This window comes from Chiloscyllium plagiosum, chromosome 3 (assembly GCF_004010195.1).
Source record: "Chiloscyllium plagiosum isolate BGI_BamShark_2017 chromosome 3, ASM401019v2, whole genome shotgun sequence".
NCBI lineage: Eukaryota > Metazoa > Chordata > Chondrichthyes > Orectolobiformes > Hemiscylliidae > Chiloscyllium > Chiloscyllium plagiosum.
Window position 1 is genome coordinate 126,739,924 of NC_057712.1, and position 8,453 is coordinate 126,748,376.

Below are 8,453 nucleotides of genomic sequence, written 5' to 3' on the forward strand. Positions count from 1 at the left end.
CAGCATGCTATTAGTCTTCTTCACTACCTGTTGTACCTGCATGCTTGCCTTCATTGACTGGTGTACAAGAACACCCAGATCACTCTATACTGCCCCTTTACATAGATTGATTACATTGTGGTAGTAGTCTGCCTTCCTGTTCTTGCTACCAAAGTGGATAACCATACATTTATCCACATTACACTGCATCTGCCATGCATCTGCCCACTCACTTAACTTGTCCAGGTCACCCTGTAATCTCCTAACATCCTCCTCACATTTCACCCTGCCACCCAGCTTTGTTTCATCAGCAAATTTGCTAATGTTATTGCTGATACCGTCTTCTATATCATTAACATATATTGTCAAAAGCTGCGGTCCCAGTACGGATCCCTGCGGTACCCCACTGGTCACTGCCTGCCATTCTGAAATGGAGCCGTTTATCACTACTCTTTGTTTCCTATCAGCCAACCAATTTTTAATCCAATCTAGTACTTTGCCCCCAATACCATGCACCCTAATTTTACTCACTAACCTCCTGTGTGGGACTTTATCAAAAGCTTTCTGAAAGTCCAGGTACACTACATCTACTGGATCTCCCTCGTCCATCTTCAGTAGCAGCAGTGTGTACTATCTACAAGATGCATTGCAGAAATTCACCAAAGATTCTCACACAGTACCTTCCAAACCAAGATCACTTCCATCTAGAAAGATAAGAACAGCAAATATATGGGAACACCAATCCCTGCAATTCCTCTCCAAGAACCTCCCCATCCTGACTTTGGAAATATATCTGCCCTTCCTTTGCTGTCACTGGGTCAAAATCCTGGAGTTCCCTCTCTAAGGGCATTGTGCAGCGGCTCAAGAATGCAGCTCATCCCCACCTTCTTGAGGGGCAACTAGGGATGGGCAATAAATGCTGGGCCCAGCCAGCAACACCCACATCCCACAAACATGAATAAATTTTTAAAAACTCAATTCCGTGTCTCAGAGTGCGGCTGTGTCCTGGTGAGTCTATTGACCAGGCTGTTTCAGCAGCAGCTGAAGATGAGGTGGGTCCGGGCCTGGGATTACAATGACCCGGGTATTCCATGAGGCTTCTGCAATGTCTTTGCCGTGGCTTTGTCAGTCTTGTCCACTTGGGACTCTTTTGGAGGTTGTATTTATCGGTGTCGGTCTGGGTCTCCTTGTAGTGGCTTCAGTCAGTCTGTGACTCCATGCAGCATTTTCTTCGTGGCGGTCCATAGCCCAGAACACCAACAGCTTGATCAGGTCCTCGAGTCCAGAGCTATGAAATGGACTGAATGGGCTTGCCTTAAATTCACATTTTTTGGTTAGTTTCTGTTTTTTAATTATATGATCACGGAAGCACTGTTGTTTTGCACTTTTTATTTTTGTATTGCTCTAATTTATTCCTATAACTTTGTACTTTTGAAGGGCTGTAATTCTTTGTTTTTAGAATCTTTGCTTTCCTAAGAATTTGTACTCAAGAATCTGTACCTAGCTATCTGTGTACCTAGGGTGGTGCCATAAGTGGCAACTTGTAAACTTTTCACTGTACTCATGTGAGGACATGTGACAATAAATCTAATTAATTAATTCATTCATTAAATTTGTGTTTGTCTGATTTGTCAGTTCTGGATTACGAGTACAGATACAAATAGCCATTACACTATCAAAACCCACTCAGGAGTTTAGTGCATTAATCACATCTTCAACATCCAGAAACATGCAGTGTCCCTTTGGCACAGGGATTTATCACAACCAGGCTCCAGGTATCTTTCATAGCAGAGAGCTAGTGCAAGCTAGTGACCAATTACTGACTATTTGTACTATTTTTGCATGGGTTTCACAGGATGCCATTAAATCCCTCTTCCCTCAGGCTCCAGTTATCTGACACACACTCTAGCTGTTAGTATAATAACTACTAACCCCTTCCACTGCAGTGCTGATATTCGAACAATGTTGAAAGGAAGTGACGGATGCTGGTACAATATCTGGACAGGTACATGATTAGGAAGGGTTGAGAGGAATATGGGCCAAATGTTGACAAATGGAACTAAATTAATTTAGGTATCTGGTCAGCATGGACGAGTGGACCAATGGGTTGTTTACATGCTGTACATCTCTATGACTCCATGACTCTGTGAGAGCCTATGATGTTGGATATTGACAATCCAATGGGTCTACTTCAAAAACGGCATATAACTTGCCTCCCTGATACAGAGTCATAAAGTTATACAGCAAGGAAACAGACCCTTTGGTCCAACTTGTCCATGCCAACCAAGTTTCCCCAAAATTAACTTGTCTCACTTGCCTGCATTTGGCCCATATCCCTCCAAACCTTGCCTATTTGTGTACCTGTCCAAATATCTTTTACATGTTGTAACTGTATTTGCATCTACCACTTCCTCCTACACCTTTAACAACCTCAGTCCCAAAATATTTCACACCCAGTAACAAAAGGGAATGAAAGGAAATGGCGATGAGGAGGAAAAGAGGGGTTGTGGATTATCAGATCAACCATCATCTGATTCAATCACAGAGTAGTTTCCTTGGGCCGAATGGCCTATGTCTTTTGTCTTATGACATAGCTTCCACACGAGTTGGTGATGACAATAGCCTAGATGGATTTGTGGGGGAGTTGGTTAAATACACGAACAGAGAAAGCAATGGAAAGACATACAGATAGATCGAGTCAGATGAAAATCATGTGGTGTCAAACATCAGCATTGAACAGGTGAGCCAAATGGCCTCTTCCGCTCTATGAGTTCCAGATAATTTGACATAAAATGCACATTTTGAAGGCCTGTCACAGTTGAATTGTAAGGAAACATTTGCACACAGTAAGCTCCCACAACGAGCAGTGAGACAGAGGGGTAGGTAGTTAGTCAGTTGAGAAGAAATATTGGTTTAGGACAGCGGGGAGAATTGTCCTGCTGTCCTTGGAAATAGCGCCAAGGAATCTTTCACATTGATCCGAGGGCGGGCCGAGGTTGAATATCACCCACACTGCAGCTCTGCATTTACATATCACCTTCAATCAACTACAGTTCCTGAGATGGGGTTTGAGCCCCTAACGTTTTGAATTTGAACTAAGGCTGACAATATGGAATATGTGCAAAGTCAGGTTAACATTCTGGGAACAAATTTTCATCAGAAGGACAATGGAATTGTGTTGGCCTTGCTCTGGCAAGGAGTCAGCACAGATAATATATTGGGCCATTGCTCTTCCTTCTGCATTATAAATGATAATTTACATTGTAAATATTCTGACACCAGAAACATGAACTGCTTCCAAAGTTTCAGATTTCAGATTAAACCCTTGTTGGATTAAATTGCTTGTTGGACCATGGTATGTGCTAATTCAAGCTCCTCCTGGATTCATGAAAAAATTTAAAAAGCACCTCGAGACTTAGATTCATAGAATGCTTACAGTGCAAAAGCAGACCACTCTGCCACACTGACCCTGCAAAGAACATCTCAGTCAGACCCACTCCTCTACTCTTGCATTGCCCATGGCTAATCCATCTAGCCTACACATTCCTACTTACGATGGACAAGTTAGCATGGCCAATCCACCTAAGCTGCATACCTTTGGACTGTGGGAGAATACCCACGCTGACATGTGGAGAATGTGTAAACTCCACACATCAGTTGCCCAAAGGTGGAAACGAACCCAGGGCCCTGGTGCTGTGAGGCAGCAGTGCTAACCACTGAGCCATCATGCTTCCAGATTTACCTGTCTATTTCAGCAGCCCGTGGTCTCTTTAAACCTGACTGTTAGAATGTTTTACACATTGGTGCCAATGAACAGCAGTAGCAAGGCCCCTTTAAGACCATTGGTCGGCTTGACATATACACAGGAAAGGTGATAGCCTAGTGGTGCCATTGATGGACTATTAACCCAGAGACCCAGCTAATGCTCTAGGGACCCGGGTTTGAATCCATCCATGTCAGAATTCAATTAAATCATCTAGAATTAAGAATCTAATGATGACCGTGATTTTCAATTGTCAGAAAAACCTATCAGGTTCACTAATGGCCTTTAGGGAAGGAAACTGCCATCCTTACCTGGTCTGGCCTACATGTGACTCCAGACCCACAGCTATGTGGTTGACTATTAACTGCCCTCTGGGCAATTAGGGATGGGTAATAAATGCAGGTCTAACCACAGGTGCCCTCCTGCTGTGAATAAATAATAACAAAAAACAATCATTGTCAGGGAAAAACCCTTTAAAAAGGGAAATTTTCCATCATTAACTGGACTGGCTTACACACAATTTCAGACCCATAGCAATGTGATTGTCTCTGAACGGCCCTCCGGACAATAATTGATGGCCTAGCAACATTCAATGAATGAAAAAAAAAATGGGTGTGTGGTTCCTTTAAGATTCCTATCTGCTTTAGGTATAGTTGGTCAATTGGAAGACCCAATTTCCATCATTAGTTGAATTGCCTCACAAACCTTATTGAGTTCTTTGAGAAGGTGCCCAACCAGGTAGTTGAGGGTAAAGTGGTTAATGTTCTGTATATGTATTTCAGTAAGGCGTTTGATAACGTTCCCCATGGTAGGCTATTGCACAAAATATGGAGGCATGGAATTGAGGGTGATTTAGCGGTTTGGATCACAAATTGGCTGGCTGAAACAAGATAGAGGGTGGTGGTTGATGGGAAATATTCATCCTGGAGTTCAGTTACTAGTGAGGTACTGCAAGAATCTGTTTTGGATCCATTGCTGTTTGTCATTTTTATAAATGATCTGGATGAGGGCATAGAAGAATGGGTTAGTAAATTTGCGGATGACATTAAGGTTGGTAGAGTAGTGGATTGTGCCGAAGGATTTGCAGGTAACAGAGGGACATAGATAAGCTGCAGAGCTGGGCTGAAAGTTGGCAAATGGAGATTAATGCAGAAAAGTGGGAGGCGATTCACTTTGGAACGAGTAACAGGAATAAAGTGTACTGGGCTAATGATAAGATTCTTGGTAGTGTAGATGAGCTGAGAGATCTCAGTAGCCAGGTACATAGATCCTTGAAACTTGCCACCCAGATTAATAGGGTCATTAAGAAGGCATACGGTGTGTTAGCTTTTATTGAGGGATTGCGTTTCGGAACCATGAGGTCATGCTGCAGCTGCATTTGGAGTATTGAGTACAGTTCTGGTCACCACATTATAGAAAGGATATGGAAGCTTTGGAAAGGGTTCAGAGGAGATTTACTAGGATGTTGCCTGGTATGGAGGGATGGGATTATGAGGAAAGGCTGAGGGACTTGAAGCTACTTTCGTTAGAGAGAAGAAGGTTGAGTGCTGACTTAATTGAGACGTATAAGAAAATCAGAGGGTTTGATAGGTTGGACAGTGAGAACCTTTTTCCTCGGATGGTGATGAAGAAAGGCTTATGCCCGAAACGCGATTCTCCTGCTCCTCAGATGCTGCCTGGCCTGCTGTGTTTTTCCAGCACCACATTTTTCAAGTCAGGTGATAGATAAAGGACAGATGTCAGAGGTAGTTTATTCAGAGAGAGGTCGGAGCGTGGAATGCACTGCCTGCAACAGTTGTAGACTTACTAATTTTAAGGGCATTTAAATAATCATTGGATAGGCATATGGACGAGAATGGAACGGTGTAGGTGAGAGGGCCTTCAGGTGGTTTCACAGGTCGGCGCAACATCAAGGGCTGAAAGGCCTGTACTGCGCTGTAATGTTCTACATTCTATGTTCTGTGCTGTCTATTATCAGGCTTGCTACAAAATAGCAGCTAGTGAGTGGAAATGGGATTGAAGCGTCACCATTTTTGTCCCATTGCAACCTGGAAAATGTTTAACATAAATCACTTCCCAGCCTCGACTGGAAGAACTGGCAATTTTACGAGCCTGTACTAGGTGGTCACAGCCAGTCTTCCAAACAATTTTCACAGTGATCTCATTCAGACTTTTAACGCAACGGAGATGCAAACACACCAGGCTGTCAGCAAGAGGCCAAAGACTACTCCAGACTGTGAAGAGGTAACCCAGTCGGTGCCTCACAGGAATGTTTGGTTCAAGTCCCACTCTGCGACTTTAGCACGCAATTTGTGTCCTGTCATCTCTAATAAAGCAACACAACAATTGTGGAGGGATTATCAGGGAGCAGACATGATAACAACCAAATACTCCAGGGGTTCTTGTAAATCTTGTGGCTTATTTTGACTTTTTTTTATTCACCATCCTGACTTGGAAGTATATTGCAGTTCCTTCACTGGCACTGGGTCAAAATCTTGAACGTCCCTCCTGATGCAGCATTGAGACTCTACCCACAGCTAACTAACCACCACCACCACCTTCGCAAGGGCAACTAGGGACTGGGAATTAATGCAGGCCGCATCTGAACAAAAGCTAAACATCTGCTGATGATCCAATTAGGATTCTTCACTCAAACATCATTAGCAAGGAGAAATAATGTTTTTTTCACCAGTTTCGTGGAATCTTGCTGTTCCTAAAATGACGGCCACAAATGGAGTCAGAGAGTCATTAAGTAGTTGTGAGGTCCTTTGGGAAAATTCTAAAGATGTTAAATGCCACAAAAATGCATTGATTTTGTGAAGAGTATTCACTTCGTGCCCTGAATAACATAATGTGGGCCAGACAGGATGGACCGAATAGTCGCCATTCTATGGCATCGCAGAACTTGAGTCCTTCCAGATATCATGCCCAATTAAATTTCTATCCAAAGGGAAGAGACTCAGAGTGACAAGAGGAACATTGAATCCTGATTGTCAGAAAGTTCTCCACGCAACAAAATGATCACAGAATGGATGCCCACGTGTTAATAAAAGAAAAAAAAAACAACTTGGATTCTAATAGCACCTTTATGGGGTGCCCCAGAGCCCCAGAGCCCATGAATAATATTTGAAGAGTAGTTACTGTTGAAACACAGCAGATCGTGCGGGCACCGTAATCTGAGATGACCCCAGTGCTTTTTTGTGACAAGAACAAAATAAAATTGCTAAAAAAGCAATCAACAGAGAGAAAGCAGAGTTAACATTTTGGGTCTAGTGACCTTTCTTCAGAACTGTCTTTCTTTCTGATTTAGTTAAAAATCACACAACACCAGGTTATAGTCCAACAGGTTTAATTGGAAGCACACAAGCTTTCAGAGCGACGCTCCTTCATCAGGTGATAGTGGAGGGCTCCTGGTGGTGAGAGCCTGTTCGTGAAGGCGGCAGCAGCGACAAAGTTAGGCAGCGGCTGGGGCCCAGAGACAGCCCAGCTGGCAGCCATCGGCATAGCAACGGATGGGTCAGTGTTGAAGTGGTTGGTGAGACTGGGTGTGACTTCACCCAGCACAGGGGGGGAGAGCAAGTGACTGCAGACCCATATCTTAGGAAAGGACTGTAATGTTTAACTTTCAATATTATTCCTTTATTTTCTCTTTAAGCATAAGAAGAAATGTAGTGGCGAACGTTTTAAACTTATTTCTTTGATTTTCTATTTTTGCACCCAAGATTTTGTACTTAGGTACCTAAGATTGCACCAGGAATGGCGACTTGAGTAAACGTGACAATAATCTAAATCCAACACCCAAGAGAAAACTCCCCGATTCTCTCTGAATATAGTGTGCTTTCATCGGGTGGAGAAGAAGATAGACAGAACCGGGGTTTCCCAACGATAGTATCTGAACGATAGTATCTCCAACAGAGCAGCACTGCGTGGCCATAGAGATTTCCATGTGGACTTCCTGCAGTGGGAGTTAAAATAACCACCTGGTGACAAAGTTCAGATGGTTTTGAGCTGAACAAGAGAGATATGAACAGCAGGGTCTGTAGCTAGTTAGTTAGTTTAGCATTCTCACCCATTTTAAATGCGAACAAAACAAAATTTCTCACTGACAGGAACACCGATAGGAGCCTGTCCTTGTACACAAGGTTAAGGTTGAACGCAAACTTCGTACAAAATGTTTTACTAAAAACCTGTCAAACAAGAGGATAACAACAGCAAACATAAAAGCTGCCAAGGCTGCAGTCACACTTCCTGTGCTCGAACACTATCACTTCCTGGGTCAAGGGCACTACATCACTTCCTACAGTAGATGAAGATGCCCTTAAATTCAGTTCCATGTTATTTATTTCAGTGCTCATCAAGGTAATAGGAATGATGCAAAATTAACCATTTTACATGTGCATTTTCAACAATACTGTTAAACATAGAACATAGAACATAGAAAAATACAGCGCAGTACAGGCCCTTCGGCCCTCGATGTTGCGCCGATCCAAGCCCACCTAACCTACACTAGCCCACTATCCTCCACATGCCTATCCAATGCCCGTTTAAATGCCCATAAAGAGGGAGAGTCCACCACTGCTACTGGCAGGGCATTCCATGAACTCACGACTCGCTGAGTAAAGAATCTACCCCTAACATCTGTCCTATACCTACCACCCCCTAATTTAAAGCTATGCCCCCTCGTAATAGCTGACTCCATACATAGAAAAAG